We start from the raw sequence: 18,237 nt of genomic DNA on the forward strand, positions 1-18,237 counted from the left end.
CCGAGCAGCAAGGCAACATGCTCGAGTTCACCCAGCCCATGGAGGGCAGAGCAGCAACTGGAACTCAAGTCTGAGGACCACTTCTGTGAGCTGTCATCCCACAAAATAGCGAGCACATCCCCACGCAGTGCAGACATGCCCGGAGTCACCAAGTGCAGATGAGGGACAACACCCCTGTCCCTAAGCACTTGACCTGACAGCGTCTTCCAGGAGGCAGTGCCCCCAGAGCAGACCCCACTGCCCCCGCCGTGTTGGATTCAGACTCCTGGGCCTCCTGGACACACTGACTCAGGGCCCTGGGGGTGAAGCCAGCAAGTCTGGCTCAGCAGGTGAAGGCTCTGTACCCAAAGTCCTAGAAACTCTGAGATAAGACCTCAAAGCTCTGGGACAGAAAGTGTAACACATCAGAAAGATCGATTTGAGTACGGCATCTGTTCGTTCCTTGAAGATTTATCCATGAAGTACTCACTGTAACCCAGCCAGTATGCCCTGTGCTGGGAACAGCAGTCAGCGAGACAACCAGGTCCCCCTCAGAGGAGGTGGATCCAGACAGTGTTGGAAGAGCCCAGAAAGCTAGACACCAACCTGGGATACTGGTGCCTGGGGTCGGGGCGAAGGGAGTGGGTGTCAGAGAGGACACGCAACAACATCCAGAAGGGCAGTGGTCCTCAGAGCAGGGGCAGAGTCACGTCACCATGGAAACAGGAAGCCTCTGAGACTTGCAGGGAAGCTGGTGTCAGGACTTTTCTGAAATGCTTCTGTCCTGAAGGTGGACACCTGGCCAGGTCTGACCCTGAGGCTGCAATGGTTAAACTCTTTACTCATATAACCTCTTGGGCTAACACTGGAACCTTAAAAAACATCAAATAAGGAAAAACTATGGGCACAGTAAAGAGATGAGTGCTTACCAGAAACTGGGGGTTCAGAATAAATAGACAGGGCACAGGGGATTTCCAGGGCAGTGAAACCACTCTGTATGACACTATAATCGCGGATTCATGTCATCATACACTTGTCCATCCCATGGGATGTACGTTTCCAGGGGTGAACCCTGATGTAAACTGCGGACTTTAGGTGATGATGGCATGTTAGTGTAGGGTTATCAGTTGTAGCGAAGCCCCCACTCAGGTGAGGGATGCTAATTGGGGGGAGACTGTGTGTGTGTGAGGGCAGGGGGTCTACGGGAACTCTCTGTGCCTTCCCCTCAATTTTGTTGTGAACCTAAAACTCCTCTAAAATAATAGGGTCTTTTTAAATAAAACAAAAAAGAATTAAAATTATCGAACCATTTGTTTTGAAATACATTGTGAAAGCTCTGGCGTTATGAAGGTAGATTTTGAGACATAAAGAGCCCAGACTGCTGAGAAGTCAGGAGCAGAGGCTTGAGTCCTGAGCTGGTCCCTGAACCTGGCAAATTGGGGAGACACCTCCTCTCTGTAAGTCTCTCACCACCTCTAGCAGGACGGATGGGGGGTGGCTAGGGTTCCTCTTCCACCTGCGATGTTCTAGGGCAAGGCTAGAATGCTGATGAGAACAGACCTCAAAATTTCGTAGAGAGCCAGAGCAGTGCAAAGTTTCTGCAAAACCACACAAATGTGCTTTTGGAACGTACAGCAAAGCACATGCAACAGCGCGGGGTCCATAACTCAGCATATGTGAAGTTCATAAATGAATGTCATAGGAGCCGGGGTAACATCTGTTCTGTGGAACCCGACAGAGGGGATTTGGACATTTGAGAAGAGGCTCTGCATATCCTGCAGGCAGCCCTGGAGCATATGGGCGGGATTTACAGTGGAAAGGTTCTGGCTCCACTGTTTCCCTAACTGTACACATCTGATCCCAGACCACTCAGATGGGGGGCCCGGGGGGAGGGGCGGTGGGCGCAGGGTCTGCTGAAATGAAGCCCCTCCCCGGAAGCCGTGAACAAATCAGAGTGAAGCCTCCCCCTGTGAGGCCCCCAGTGTCTGCTCACACCGCCCCTTCCCAGCCTGGTGACAGAGGGAACTGCCCCAGCAGGAGGGGCCACCTGGCCTGGTGTGTGCCCGCCCCAGAGGCCAGAGCCCTGCCAAGTCCCCAGTGGTCCCTGTTCTTGATCAACCCCATGGTGGGCTCATCCAAAGGACATTTGTCTAATTTAAGATCAAAGCAGTGCTTTCTCCTTTTCTTAAAAAAAAAAAAATAATATCTCGAAGAGATGACATGAAGTTAAGTTCATCTCATCACGTATGAGCCTTAAGTAACTGAATATTTACCTCACACCTGAAGGGACTTCCTCGGCCAATGGGTGGTGGTCCTCCCATCCCTGGTGTGTGGTCCCTGGACGGGAGCCATAACAGCATGTGGTGATGGCCCGAGACAGGGGAGGGGGAGATGGTGAGAGCTGCGTCAGGTCTCTGACAGACGGAGGCGAAACACAAGCTGAGGCTCCGACTGCCTTAAAACCAGTGTCCACTGAGACTCCGGAACAGTGCTCAGGATCTGTGACCCCAAAGGCAACTTGCAGGAGTCCCGATTAATCATCAGAACACCTCCCCTCCAGGTCCTGACAATGCCTTCATTTTCCTGGTGGGGAAGCGGAGGTGAGGAGGTCGAGCACAAGGTGCCCGTCAGCGTCGAGGTTGCCCTGTGCACAGAGTGTGCTGCCTTCCGTCCTGCGGCCTGGGGAACAGCAGGGGGAGGCAGCACCGGTGGCAGCTCCTGGGCAATTCCAAGCCTGGTGGTTGTGTCTGTTGGAGGCCAGGACTCTGCTCCCCTGCACACCATAGCGCCTGCCGGTCAGAGGTGCCTACTCTGTGCCAGGAGGGGCATACATGGTTCTAATTTCCTACCAGCCACGCCATGACCATTTACTGAGCATCTACCGAAACCCAGCAAGATAGGGTTCCCTGTTTGAATTTTTCAGAAGGGAAAATCCAAACTTCAAAAAGCTAAGAGAAAAAAAAAAAAAAAAGCTAAGACACTTGCCAGATGAAACCCATCCACCAGATGTGGGAGGGGAAGCCGTGTTCATCCCACCTCCAGACCACACCATCCTCCTGGCATCCTGTGCCTCCAGCAGGGCCCGGAGAGCCAGTCTGTGCACCACGTGGGTGCTACCTCACACCCACTCCTGAGGCCCAGGAAGAGATGGTCTTCCAGGAACCAGTCTGCCCACCCCTGGGGCCAGGCAGCAATTGTGCCCTGCACAGGGCTCTGTGACTACAGTCCTCGTGTCATCAGTAAGATAAATTCCCTGCTGGAGCGTTTGATCCGTGGTTTACTCATTGATTCATTCAATAGACAGTTAACTTGCTACTTAGGACACCACATACGTCTAGGCACTGGGGATTTAGCGGCAGGTAAAACAAACAAGCGTGCCTGCCCTCAGGGAGCTTACAGTCTAAAAGGGGAAACAGACTATAACCAAATAAAGAGCAAAGTATATTGTAAATCAGGCAAGGGCTGCAGGTAAAAACTAAGGGGGAACTGGGGTGGAGTGTGTATTGAGGAAGGCATGGGTTAGTGTTTTAAACAAGGTGCCCAGGAGGCCCAGAGGAGGTGAGGGAGAGACCAGGTAGAAATCTAGGGGGAAGAGCATTTCCCATAGAAGAAATACCAAGTGCAGAGGCTCTGAGCAGGAGAGCACTGATTGTATATAAACAATCAGAAATTAGCAGGAAATTGTAAGTTCTCTCAGACAGAACACGGCATCTCAAACTAATTTACACTAAAGAGTAAAAGTCTGATATCCAGGGACTTTGATGTCATTGTTGTTGTTTTCAATCGTGGTAGGGCTGGGTGAGAAGAGGTTACCTCAAGCCAGAAGGGGTAGAGAGTAAATAAGGGGAATTGGTACAGGATTGGAAAAGTATGTTCCTTTGAGCACAGGCATCCTTGAATTCATCCAGTCATCTTGGAGTGCACGCAAATAAGAAAGGACACGAGCTCTCCCTGAAGGGTCTCTTTGCTCCTTGAAGAGGAGGCTGGCCAACTAGCAACCATGCTATGAAATTACCAGTATTGGACTGCAGGCCTGGAACCGGGCCATGCCATACAGAAGCCTGGGAGGATGTGGTTAGCGGGGGGAGACATGCTCTCTTGAGCTCTGACTTGGCTAAGATTTGGGTAGACCGTCTTCCCTGCATACCGACCAGAGGAAGCTTACTTAGCCTCCTCCTTTTCTCAAGCCTGTTGGCGCTGCAGGAGATGGCTGGGATGTCCCTGGCTGTGTGCACAGCTCTCTCGAGGACACCCTGCGGCTCCCGCCTGGCTGAAGACCATGCAGACCAGTAGCCTGCGTCAGTGCCAGCCCTCCAGTTAGGGCTGGGGAGCCAGCTTGCCTTGCCCCACGCTGGGGAGCAGGCTTTTCTTGCAAAAGGAAAGGAGCAGTCTCACAGCAATCAAGCGGTGGGTACTCTCCAGGGTTCTACTCAGGGGCCATTGGCCCTGCAGACGGTGTACAGCGGAGCTGGCCCATGGGAGGGATGGTTTTAGCACCCTGCCCTGCCAGTGGAAGGGATACAACTTTCTTGTGCAAGTGTCTTTTCGTGGCAGCAGGCTTTCCTGTGAGCCGGACCATTCAGGGGGCAAAATCCTCAGTACCCAAGATGGCAGGACAACCAAGTTCCCAAATAAGGACAAAAATTGGTCCTGGAACTCCTAGTGAAGTTCACTGTCATGGCAAAGCTGTTGACGAATTCCTGCCTGTCCGCAGGGAAGGGAAGCGGGAGGGGGCTGACGGCCATGGGGGCCTGGGGGGATCACCATATGGACCCACCTGGGGCACTAGGGGCAAGATCACATGGAACGCCACCCCAGCTTCTGAGCTGAGGTTTCACGAGTGCAAGGCCTGAGGCTGGGGTTCAGGAGCTGTCCACAGCTCCGGGTCTGCCCCAGCCCCTGCCACTTTGCCTTGTGACACCTTCGGGGCACAAAAGGCACTCCGTGAGGATCTCACATGCTCACCAGCAGAGGATCCGTCCAGGCGGCGGGCGGTGGTCCACAGCTCTTGCTGCCGGAGCCGGGCCACACTGGCTGAGGTGCACACCTTCCAGGAGGCGTCCAAGTGAAAAGATAAGGGGTTTCACACAAAAGCCACACAGTAAACGCAACAGGAGTATTCAGGTTCCATAGGCGTGAATGGGCATCCCTTTTGCAGTGTTGTAAGCTCAGCCTGTCGTAACCGTGCTGACTCTCTGTGCCCAGCTCTGCAGGGAGCCTGTACACACGATCTGAATAAGAAAAGCTTACTGCGTGCACGCTGAGGAACGTGTACTTGGCGTGAATCTCTTACGTGATCACCTTAGTCAGTGAACTACACCTGTATTGGCCTTTGGTTTTCAGTTTTACGACTCAGTTATTTGACTATTGGCCGCTGTCTTCATTAGGGATCATTAACAAGGCAAATAATGGGTTGGAGCTTTCAGAAAAAAACGTTAGTGTTCATCTCTGTGGGTCTTACTCCCGTTTCATTTTTTGTTTGTGTTTTCTTTTTTTTTCTTTGAACACTTTAAAACTCTTGACTTCTGTTAAGTATCCAGGCATTGCTTAGTATCTTAGAGACAATTTTCAAAACTGGAGGTGCTAAAGGGCATGCATCAGATGGAAAAGTCACTTGCCCTCTTCTTACCGTCCCCTCTGCCACTGCCTGAGGCCAGCTCCACCCCCCCTGGGGTTTCTTTAGCTCTGGGTGGCTTCACCACTCCAGCGGCCCGGGAACCTGCATGCTGAAGCCAGCTCCGTCGTTAGGTCAAGACCCAATGCTGCTCCCGCTTTGGAGCCTTTCCTGACCAATTCTCCCGCGCAGAGTGAGGCCTTCCTTTCTCTGCTCCCGTAACAGTTCTCAGATGTCTGTGTTTCAGTCCTGGGGGCATGTTCTCTGTCCCCTTGATGAAAAATGCTGACAGAAAGTCACTGTGCCTTATTCAATGCCATGTGCCCCCATCTTCTAGCAGAATTCTGTGAATGGTAAGTGGGTGGAGACGCCTTGCCTTCAAGAAGCTTTCGGTCTATGGAGAGGTCAAGTCAAGAAGCCAAGAGCAGAGGGGGAGCAGGGCGGTTCTGCTTACCGCCACTAGGGAGAGCGCCAGCCAAGTTCCCTGCCCCGGCTGCGCGCTCATTTCAGATGGAACTGGGGGCCTTCGCTGGACCTGGGTTTGAGTTGAAAGGCCGTCAGCGCCGAGCACGTGGCCTCCAAACCAGGGATGAAAGCAATCTTTCTAGAGGGTCTGGGAAGCAATCACAAGAAACTCACTAGAATTCACAGCACTCTCGGCCTCACACACAGGCACCCAGTTTGCTTCTTCCCCAAGACCTCTGCTTCCTAGAAAGTAAGCACAGAGGAAGGAAACCATTGTGTCAAGACTGCTGGGGAGCGGCGGACACTCAGATCTACCGGAGCTGGTCCATCTGCTGGCCGGGCTGTTGTGCCTGGGCTAAGTTTCTCATCCCTGTAAATGTCACACCCCTCTTGTGTTAATAGGGAAAATGAAAGACCTATTACCTCTAAGGTTCTTGTGGAAATTAGAAAATCCTCATAAATAAAGAGCATCTGGGAAGTACAGTAAGCATTCCAGACCATTAGCTGCCACATCTATTCCTACTATTCTGACCACTACCAACACCACCACCGTTACTGGGACTCCTGGTACCAAAGGCCGAGAACCTGGCGTCGAGCTGGCTGCTCTTCTCCAACCCCGCCTCTCTCTCCGAACAGCTCCCTTCATCCCCTGACGTGCAGTCTGCCCAGAAGTGCTTTGAGTGCGGAGGGAAAGGAAGATCAAGTCCCCCCGCTTCCCCTGAATCATCCTCTTTCTCACCAAGAAGCCCTCCCCATGGAACGGCCCTGTCTCCCTCCCCACTTCCATCCTCAGGACACTGAGGACAGGATGAGGGTGTTGGTGACGGCCAGACAACCAAGGGGACCAGTCACTGCAGCCTAACAATGGTGAATGTCCTCCGACTACCTGGGGACTCAGGTCAGCAGCAAACTTCTCAGCTGCACGGTCCTCCTGTTGGATCTTCCCAGCTCTGCGTTTATTTATTAATCTTATCATGATCGTTCGGACAGATATCTGTTGGGTTTGTCAAACCGGAGATGGACTTCAAGGGGACTGAGGAACTGAAGCCCAGCTCAGCAGCCTGCTTTGGTCAGTTGTCGGGAAGAGCCAGATAGGAGTCAGGTCTCCTGCCCTGCTGCCCTCACCGCCTGCAGGTAATGCTCTCTTTGTTGGAGGAACGGTGGGGATCCAGGCAAAGGGAAATGCTAGAGACACCCACCTTCTCCCCTCTGTGTCCCTGGTGCCTGGAAGGGCAGATGTCAGGCCAGCGTGCGCATGCCCACCCTTCAAAGGAATACCGGGGATCGCTGGATCCCCCCGTCAAAGACCAAGGGGGTGGGGTCCCCGGACACACACAGGGCTCCCAAGAGCAGCCGGTGTGGGCAGCCCAGGCGCGTGTTTGAATATGTCCTCGTGACACATCGGCCTTTCCTTCTTTCCCAGACCAGCAGCCATGCCCCGTGATTATTCCAGACATATAGTTCCTGTTTGTGAATTGTAGACTCCGGGATTCCTGGGGCAACGGTCCACTGATCCCTGGTAGACCTCAAACCACAGGCCGGGCAAGACGTTCCCTTTCCTCCTGAGGGAAGGAGAGGAGGGCATTGACACAGGGGACCCCATGGACATTTCCTGCACAACGTGTGCACAGAGTCCGGGGGTGTCGGGTCTTGATAAAAGCCCGAGCTTTGGAGTCAGCAGAGCTCCCCTTGAGCCTGGGCCCCATCACGTGCCGTCCGTGGTCTTGGATGAGTTACTCCACCCCACGTGCCGACGTTTCACTGCCTATATGTGCAGAAGACCATGTTCCAGACCAGGTGAACTAGTGCAGTGCCACCCGCCTCCTAAATGTTCAAAACTCGGCCTTACAACGACTTCACATCATCCCCAGACTAAACTCCCAGATGGGTAAAATTGTGCAGAGTTTACAGAAAGGAAGCTCAGAGAAACGAGGACATGGGGCAGCCCTGTAGCACAATTGTTAGGTAATAAACACCCGATCTTTCACAATTCCAATTTGTCTCTTGGAAAAAAAGCACATTGGATGTTTAAGAAAACATCATATTCAATAAAGGCGTTCCACAAAGGACCTAGGAAAGCAAGGCAAACCCTCCAGTTTTTGCTAGGATTTTATGTTTTTCAACATGATTTCATGATCATCTCATTAAGCAGACTGGTTCATTACAAGCAACACTAAGGTGCTAATTTAATTCCCGCCAGTGACTTTTTCTTTTTTTTTTTCAAGCTTGTTTACCTGGGAAGCCATGTGTAACTAAAGAAAATTCCCACAGGCGAGAAGGAGGGGCTGCCGGTCGGCTCTTCTGTGTAGTATTTCTCCAAACCGGAGTCCAACATCTCCAGGCCCCAGAGGTTTAATTACCATGTGCAGCCTGGTGTTTGGGGGAGGGGCCGGCGTGGGAGCCCGGGCCCTCCCGGCCCACGCTGCCGCCGCAGACACCGGTGCGTCTGCGGCACCGGGACAAAGACGGGTCAAAGCATCGGGCTGGGAGGCTGCATTCAATTTGGAACTTGAAACGGAACTTTCACCTTTTCCAGAAAATTCTGCGTGTTCGAAAGATTTAACTTTCTCTGCGCCCCTCCCGGCCGAGAAGGAAGAGGAATTGCAGCTCTTATTTTAGCACAGAGTGTGAGGGAGAAACCTTTTGGAACCTAGCAATTGGCTTTTGTTTTGTGACCAGCTCCTGTCACAAAAGGGGACCCACCCCTCCCCAGCATTCAATTAACCCTATGTGAGACGGCCAGGGGATTAGGAAGATGGGATCAGGCCCCATTCAGGAGGTTCGGAGGGGGGCTTTTTCAGAAGATTCTTCGGAACAAAGGTTGCCAAACTAAGTAGCTTTTTTTTTGTTGCTTAGCTCTGCCCTATTGTTACCACAAAAGCGACCTTTTCCACTTAATTGGGGCTTTAGAATTCCACCTCTATTGTGTTTGTCTATAAGAAACCCTCTGCAGAGGGGCTGTGTAAGTTTATGAATATAAGCATTCTGCGTTGGGTGATTCCAAAGCTATTTATGTATTTGGATCCACGGATATAGGTTACTCTAATAAAAATATTCATCATAAAATACTCATGGCAACAATAATTAGTTTCCATATATTGAGTTATTATTATGTATCCAGCAGGCGCTGTAATCGATGCTCGGGGTATTTTGTTTCTAATGTCACAATTAACTGGTTACAGACCAGAATTAGAAAGTTCCAGTGGCAGGGAAGCCAGCCCACACCCCCAGCCAAGGCCGCACTCTTCCGGCCCACAGGACATCATTTATAACATTTTTTGGTTCTGCGTTTTTTGGTTCTGCCCTAGATCTGCAGTGAGGTTGTCAAGCCTGAACAGACAAGGGATTAAAACGTGCATCTATTCGTATACACAGCTAAAAATGCAGATGCCTGTAAGGGGCAGAGAGGAAGCACAAATGTGCACATGGGAGCTGCTGTAAGACAGCAGGGAGTGGTGAGGCCTGAGGAAAACTGGAGATGAAACACCTCTCAAAGACACTTGCATCCAAACTGATTGTATTTATTTATTTCTAAACACTAAGCCAACCTCAGAAAACAGTTCTGGGTCTGAATCTGGGGACTGGGTCTCCCAGTGGGAGAGTTCTCTGCTCTGTCGATGGTACCAAGCAGATGTGATAAATTTGGGACCCTCCAACCACCTCCCACCCACGGACATGGTTAGGTACATGGGGCTCTAAAAGCCAGGAGTCTCCAAGTTCAGGTCCGATCTCTGGCTTCCCTGCAACTCTAGACCAGTTGACCTCGGGTGGGGCAGGTGATCCCTGCTGCAACCGTACCTGGCCCACTTCACCCCTTTGTGCTGGTGGCCTCGCCTGCGTGGCTACTTGCGTTTGTCATCTCTGAGCTGGTGAGAGTGAGCTTCCCAGGGACTACTTTTCTATGCTCAGGTCCAAGGTGACAGGAGCCCTCACCTTCGTCTCCTGTCACAGGAAGAGTCCACACACCTAATTCACACACTGAGGGCTGCAGAGTCTTAAACTCAGTAAAGCGTTGAGAGATTCAAGGGCATCCAAACATTCATTTTATAAATGTTATGTTATGCCAAAAAACAACAAAAAAATCTCCTAGCTACAGGGTGTCGAAGAGCATCTTGCTCACACTCTGCTGTTTGCGTGGATGACCCTGGATATTTTATACCTAAAATATCATACAAATAGGTCAGCAACTGATCGGCCTCTTCAGAGAGTGCCTTACGTCATATATTTAAATTGAACTTAGGAAAATAGAAAGTAGGTCTGCTTTTGCAGAAAGTGTTGAACTATCCAGCAAAGTTCCAGCAAAAAGCCTGGATGGATTCTCTGTCAAGGGAAACAAGGCTTTGTCTAAGATGGGGGGCCGTGAACCCCCTGCCCTTCCTGGGTTCCCTTTGGTGACCCACACACTGTCATTAAGCCCATCGAGGGGCTTAATGCCTGTTAGCAGATCAATCAAGTATTTGAACCATTAAATTGAATCTGGACATTCTACACCATGTTACAGAGTGGAATATTCATGTCGCAGCTGAAATACTTCCAAGAGTTGGAAGTTAGACTTTGAGTGATCTCACCTATTAGTACAATGGCCAACGGATGGCCACAAAAGAAGCAGACAAAACCTCTTTGCATCGATTGACTGAGAAGTTGCAAAGCTCTGTTATAAATGCCCTGTCTTTAGTTCTCTCCAGACAGCTCTGAGTCCTCACTGGAATCCAGCTTGTTCCATATATTTATATACATAAATATATAAAAGTTTATCTTTAACCAGCTCCCTTATTCATATCCCTAGTTCTCTCCAGATTAGAAGAAAAATGTGCACATGGAGAACCACTGCTATTATTATAAGGAAATGTACCAATAGTGGAAGAAATAAGAAGTGACAGTTGACAGGGGGAAAAAAAAAGATGCAACATTGAGAAACATGAGGAACCAACTTGAAAACTCAAGAGATACAGCAGCTTAAGCTTGTTCAAAATAGCAGAAAACCTCCCTGCAGAACCCTGAAAATAGCACTGTACTACATCACAATGTACGATGTTTGCTCTTAAGAAGAAAGAAAGTTGTATCGTTAATGTTAAAGGATTTCTATACAAAATGGTCAAGGCTTTAAAAATGTTCGGCTTTCTGGGGGAACTCACATTTCCACACTGACTCATTTCCTTACCATCTCAGATGCCTGACATCTCTCTGGTTTTAGCCATTAAATCACTTTTTTCTATAAAACTATGAAAATCGTGTAAGAGAAGGCGTGGAATGGAAGCCAGCCTTCCGCACCTCACCACCCTGGACCAGATCTGAGAGATGCAGCCTCTGTGGTCCCTTCCCGGTGCCCACACTGTCTCAGCATGGACTCCACTGATGCTCACTAACTGCTCTAACCCCTCTATTCTGGGGAGGCTACTGCCAAGAAGGCGAGGCACAGACACGTTAGGGGAGAGAGTGCAGCAGTTCAGATGAGTGTGCAGAAAGCCTTGTCCCAGGTGGGTCTGGCGGCTGCGGTGACACCGAGGAAGGAGAGGGCGCAGCAGTTCAGATGAGTGTGCAGAAAGCCTTGTCCCAGGTGGGTCTGGCGGCTGCGGTGACACCGAGGAAGCATGTCCAGCCCAGTCTGGGTCAGGACCAGAGAAAAGCCTTCGTGGGAGGAGTAGTGATGCTTCACGTGTCAGGGCATGAATAGCCATGAACTAGTAGGGTGATAAGGGACACTGCATCTAAGCAGGCAGAGCTGCGTGAAAACAGCCCAAGGGAGAGATTTGGCGTGTGTACGTGCATGTGTGCAGGACTGCATAAAATTTTCTATTATTACGGTAAGAATTTTGAGACAGAGAATGGCAAAAATGAGGCTTGAAAGGCAGAGCCAGGCCCTGGGGGTTTTCATGTCCGCACAAAGGAGCCTTGATTCTGAGAAGCAGAAGCCTCAGCAGGGCCTCTCCCTGGTGCCTCCTGCCGGCCACCGGCTCTGGGAAGGAAGGCCAGTGGATGGCGGGTGGGGAGAGGCGGCAGGAACTCAGGACAAAGCCTGCCCCCCTCAGTGGTGTCATTTTAGAGCTCCCCAGACTTCACCTGGCTTCCAGCACACGGCCTGGGCCCCGGGGCCCCCTTGCAAGCCAGCCCCGGCCGGGCACAACTCCTGAGAAGGTCAGCTCTCGGGCCTGATGCTACACAAAGATGACTCTCGCTGGCTGCTTAACTGGGACGGAAGCTCTTATTTATAAGACATCACCTCGGTTGCCTTTCCTCACCGAGCCCCTCACGGTTGCATTTAGCTGCTTGTTTCAGGGGAACCAAGGTCTGAGGATCAGGAAGGATGACGGCAGCCTCCAGCCTAAGACCATTTAGAACAGGAGGGGCAGGGGCTCCACAAAGACAAGACCCAGCCGCGTGTCGCTCTGCGGAGGAAGGGCAGGGGCTGCAACTCTCCAGGGAGCACAGACTCCACCCCACTGCACGCAGGGACCACACACGGTCCAGAGCCTGTGAGACCTCTCCTGAGCCTTCCTCCACAGGGATACCCCACCACGAGGAGCCCTGAGACCCGTCCCTCCTGTGTGAAAAGGCAGACATCCCCACTCCACGAGATGACAGAACGTCTGAATGAGTGTTGGAGTATTTGCTTATGAATTTCTCCCACTTTCCCACCTTTCCCTCTGGATAAAGCAGCAAACTGGGGGAAGAGACAAGGTGTCGAGTCTTGGTGCGGTCAAGCTGTAGTGATGATCTTTCATTCTTCCCTTTCCCTAAACACACCACCACTCACCACCCCCATCCCCATCCAACCAGCAGGAGTCCTGTGGCCTCCAAAGGCCATCACCCAGCCACTTCTCCCCTGAAACCAGGGCCCGCCATTTCCTGCAGGTCCTTCTCAATAACCTTCCAACCCGTCTCCCTCCTGCCATTCCTGTCTCCCAAATTCATCCTTCCCCAGAAGCCAGGGTGATCTTTCACAACACCAAGCGGAGCATCTTGTCACAATCCAGTTCTAAAGCTTCCCAGCAGCTCCCCTGCACACTTTTCATAAAATGCAGATTCCTTACTTGGCCCTGCGTCTGCCTAGACCACAGCCCCCTCCTTCCTCTGCCTCAGCCACGCTGGCTGGCCTCTTCTGCTCCTCACACAAGCTGCAGGGTCTACCCCAGGACCTTTGCACTGACTCTCCCCTCGCTGGGGTTGCTCCGGCTCCAGATGTTTCATCTCACTCCCGGCTCAACCCAGTGCTTACATCCTAAGTAGCCTATCTTGACAACTTAGTTGTCTAACCTTCTGTCCCACCTCCCCTGCATAGTGTAGGAGCTCCCTGAGAGCACAGCCCTTGTCTTTTCACAGCTTGTCCTCAGTACTTAGACTGGTGCCTGGCACAGAGCAGGTGCACAATAAATATTTGTTCAGTGAATGAAAACAGGGAGTCAGAGACAACATTCGTAACTTTCATCCCCACACACTGTCTTGTGAAAAAGAACATGTGTTTTCAGAATATTCTCCACCTTTACAAAACTTCGACAACTTCGTTTTGCTGCCCCCTTTAGAAACGACCTCCCACCCACCATGCCGGGCAGGACCTTGAAGGACATCTAGGCTCTTCCTTAGAGCTTCAGGCAGCGTCTACTGATGGACAGGAACTTTACTCAGCTCTCAAGCACCTCTCTTTAATATTGATGGTTATCCATCAGTTCTTGTCACCAAAAAAAAAAAATCTAAACCCTTCAGCATCTCTTGCAGATACGTGAAGATAAAGACCTTAGGTAAGTAAGAGGTTAGATAACTAGGATCAAAGCACCTGAAATCACGTCTTCGTGCTGCTGCCAATCTTGGAAAATTGTTTTCCTTCTCTGGGCTTCAATTTCCTCACCTACAAAAGGAAGGAAAATGCTGAAAGAGTTTAGATGAACGTGTATGTTTATTTCTGGGAAGGTCATGCTGCCATTAAAGTATATTATAAGGAAAATTGAAACGATCAAGGAAAATGATCACTATGAAAGTCAGGACTGCAAAATAGAAAATGTTTCAAATTATGTAGAAAACTTTTCAATTATTTGAGGAAAATAATGAATAATGAGAGGTATTATCTATATACATTGGAGGATCATGAAAGGTTCTTATTTTCATCTTTCCTTTTCCTTTATTCTCTAAGTTGTAATCAATAAGTATAATATTTTCACATCCCCTCCTCCCCCCCGAAATTTAATAAACCTAAAATGAAGCCAGCTCACCAGGGAGCTGCTAAATTCCCTGCTTGCCCTGAGAGCCGGCGACTGCGAGCTTGGAATCCATGTGGCTGTAGGATGATCTGTGAGTGCTGCTTGGTGTGAGGGTTGGTGAGAAACCAGACCCAGGAATGGCCCCTCAAAACACTGCATCCCCTGGGCTTCTCTGGTGGCGCAGTGGCTGAGAGTCCGCCTGCCGATGCAGGGGACACGGGTTCGTGCCCCGGTCCGGGAAGATCCCACGTGCCGCGGAGCGGCTGGGCCCGTGAGCCATGGCCGCTGAGCCTGCGCGTCTGGAGCCTGTGCTCCGCAACAGGAGAGGCCACACACAAAAAAAGCACTGCATCCCCTTGCCCCTAGGGCTGCGTTTAGGAATGGGATTGGGAGCCAAATGAGGCCAAACAAAGGACACTGGGATTTTTCTTGAACTCTGGAGAAAGAGGTTGTCTTTTATTATTGAGTTTACTAATTAGAACTGTCAGAGGTACCATCCTCCCTGCCCTACAGGAAGTGTTTGCTTGTGAATAAAATCAACTAAAAATAAATAAATAAAGCAGACCTGAGAGACAGGAAAAATAGAACGAAATGCACATAAATACCCATAGATTTCTGTTGACTTCATTGAACCCCTGGACTCAGCTGGGAACAGAAGCAAAATCATATTTTGACCCTCCTGGCTACCTGGCCCAGTAAATGTCCCTTCACGTCTACACCAGTCTGAGACGTATTTGTCACGAGGCAGATTCTGACTCTTAGACACCACCTGCCACCTGCGTGTTCTAATTGCCTTCCTAGTGAACCCTGTACCAAGTGCGGCAAAGTCCACCTGGGTGGCGCCGGGGGACGAGGGCACCCGCTCAGGTGCCTTTCCTCCTGTGCATGGCTAATGGGGGCAGGGCTGCCTGTGCACCCCTGGCCTGAAGGGCAGGGGTGGCCACCTCACCTTCCAAACCAGAGGGCCTCGGACTTTGATTCGGGGACAAAGTTAGAGTCTCACAGACCTCTCTCTGCATATTTCCCACGTCACAGCTGCAATGCACTGTCACATGAGAGCAAAGCAATGCGGGGAATGAATACTTGAAACAATGCAGCTTATTTCCACTGGAGGCTTGGCCATCACTGCCCTCCCTACTCTTCTTTCCTGGCTTCGGTCTTTAGCTCAGTGCTTCAGTGTCCCCTTTCCAGTCCAGGGCAGACCCAGGCCGGCAGCCATGGAACCCAGAGGGAGGCTTTCAGTGCCCTGGACCTGGTCAAGTTCCCTGCTCAGCCTTCTGAGCCGTAGCCCCCCGGATGCCCCCAGTCCTGTTTTCCAGACACTGTGTTCCTGCTTTTCCCCTGAATATTTTGTTGGTTTCCATTCCTGGGGAAGACGATGAAACACTTGGAGGCTCCGAAGTCTTTCCCAGAGGTGGACACTCTTTCTTTCTACATATGGTCAGACAAGGTTCTCCCTACTGTGTGCCAGACTCTGGGGGTACCAGGATGCTGAACCCACAGCAGGGGCTGGCGGGGGACGCAGGTAATTCCAATGCAATTCTGGCATAGAAACAACATAGGACGCTTTCAGGGCAGGAAGAGAAACACCTATGTGAGCCCCAGAAAGCTTTATGGAAGAAACTGCAACCAAACTTGGTCTTAAACAATGAATACAAGTGGTCAGGTTGCCGGATGGGGTGTTATAGGCTGAGGGTCCAGCAGAAACAGACATGCGATGGTGAGAGCATCAGGGACACAACAGGAAAATACGAGCCCTGAGCAGGTGCTGCGTGAAGCGTGAAGCAGAGAGTCCAGAAACGCGACCAGAAGCGCACAGGCGAGCGCAGAGATCGCAGAGGCTAGGATCAGCCTGGTGGGTCACAGCCCTGAAGGCAGTGAGGAGACATGACGGTGTCAATCAGGAAAGCAGCAGTCATCCCTGCCTTTTCAAGAGTTCAGCTAGAGGTGCCATTTGGAAGCATTTGCTGGCCATTGAAAACAGGTATTTGCTTGATTGCAAACGCTGTTTGCCACAAGGCTTCCTGATGACAGACCCCACCCAGTGGATCGGACATCTTGGAGACTGACCCCAGCGTGGGTATGGCTCAAGGTGGTCAGACCATTTGGCCGTCGTAACTGGGCTTCACCCAGGCTGTTCCCCAAAGCCCCAGGTTCACTCCCATTTCTCTCCGTCCCTGAGACCTGTCACTGGGATCTCACTTCACCCAAAGCACAGGCCACCTGGGCCATGGCACTGACTCAGCACCCACACTCGCCTCACAGCTGCTCCGAGCCCTACTCGGGTTAGCATCGCAACACACGATTTTGCAAATGGTCCGAAAGGCTAAAGGACTTCCCTGAGATGATAACGCAGACGTCATGGCCTTTCCAAGTTTACACCCATATTTTGTTGTGACGCTTTCTGTTCTAAAGCACTGTGAGTCGCTGGGTAACTTTTAGGCACGCAGATCACCAGACCCCATGTCCAGGGCTCAGCACACAAAGGTAAACCGGACACAATTCTGACCCCAAGGACTCAAACCTGTCTCAGCAAATATTTAATCATGTTTTTCCCAAGATCACGTGGCTTCCTGGTAACCCCAGGATGGGTTCTGAGTTAGGACCCAGCACCCCAGACCCCCTGGTATATTCCATTGCCGCCATCCCAGTATTAATCTGAGGGCGCAGTGAGAAATCGCCGCTGGGGACGTGCTAATCCGACTCTGGTCTGCTGCGGACCCTCCTGAGAGCCTGCTCTGGAATCCCCCAGCAGCTAGATTCTCTAGGAAACAAGCTCCCCGGTTTTAGAGGTGGCTTTCTGACCAAAGTGCATCATCAGACTAGCTCACGCTTCTGAAAAAGGAATTAGAGAAAACACGAAAGGCATTCAGCAAACAACCTGCCTGATAGCAGCGTCTAGTCCCAGCAGACTGACTTTCGCTCGTACGAACGGCAGAGACAAGACCCCACAGCCGGAAGCCTCATCTCACCTGAGCAGGATCTCAGCCGGGCTCCCTTTGTCACTGCATCAGTGGGCTCCCAGCTGGGGGAGTTCCGTGATCTAACCCGTGGCTTGTCTGGGAATCACCGATGCAGCTTCTAGTTTCCTTTCGCAAGGCGATTGTCAAAGCATCCTCCAGGCTGCAGAATGAAACCTGGATTTGGAACCCTCTCAAGGGCTGCCCGGGGTGCTTGTTGGCACACGCAGCGACGTCCGAGCCCCAGCCAGACTGCTGACCTCGCACTGGTGCTGCGTGATATAACTCTCTCGCACGGGGAGGCATTAACTCTCTCGTCCCCACGCTCGTATCCCTCATGTCTCTCCAAGATGCAGGCTCCTGCGATGCCACTGTTCTGATGCCCAAGCTTCTCTCTGCCAGGGCTCCAGCCGTGCAGGGGTTCACGATCCATCCCCTGCAAAAGATGCCAGCCAAGAGTTCATCATTTTCAGGAATGATTAATCCCAAGGCTCTGTTAAAGTTCCTCCCCTTTATTAATTAAGCCAATTAAAATATGTTTTCAGCATTAAGATATTTGTAAAGATTTGAGTGTTTTCCCATAAATACCTGTTCATTGAAGCCATTTTATTCTTTAAAAGAAGTCCAGCAACCATTCCTTCGTTCCTGTCTGTCATGTTCTCATTTGATTTACAAGAGTTTAAACTCCATATGGAAAGGATATATGGTTGACTGGGGAGACATGGATATTTTTTAAAAGGTAACCACATAGGAAATTAATAATGCACATTAGAATAGGGACTATGTTATTGGAGGGATGTGAGAGACAGAGAAGAAGGACATAGAACCTGGGTTCCAGTTCCAGATCTAATACTCACTTAACTGTGCAGATTTATGCAAGTGACATGGCTCTCAGGCTGCACCATGCCCCCGGGCTTGCAAGCATTTAGGCTAGTGGGTTGCCAAAGCCCCTTCAGCGTCACCCTTTTAATAGCTTTCCTTTCTTGCGCCAAGAAAAGAAAAGCTCCCTGTTTGTGGCTTTCAGAGA

General features: G+C 51.0%; 1 long non-coding RNA gene across 3 annotated transcripts in view; it reads right to left on the minus strand.

Moving 5' to 3' along the window:
* The window catches only part of LOC132598244 (uncharacterized), a 79,215-nt gene extending 61,691 nt beyond the window's left edge, over positions 1-17,524 (minus strand). For 2 of the 3 annotated variants that reach the window (XR_009566251.1, XR_009566252.1), the window contains exons 1-2: positions 17,223-17,524; positions 13,830-13,901 (exon numbers count right to left, since the gene is read on the minus strand). This is a non-coding gene — a long non-coding RNA (uncharacterized lncRNA). The remainder of the gene's footprint in view (positions 1-13,829; positions 13,902-17,222) is intronic. The other variant, XR_009566250.1, reaches the window with a different exon arrangement.
* Between the last annotated feature and the right edge of the window lie 713 nt (positions 17,525-18,237).

This window comes from Globicephala melas, chromosome 12, assembly GCF_963455315.2.
Source record: "Globicephala melas chromosome 12, mGloMel1.2, whole genome shotgun sequence".
Classification (NCBI taxonomy): Eukaryota; Metazoa; Chordata; class Mammalia; order Artiodactyla; family Delphinidae; genus Globicephala; species Globicephala melas.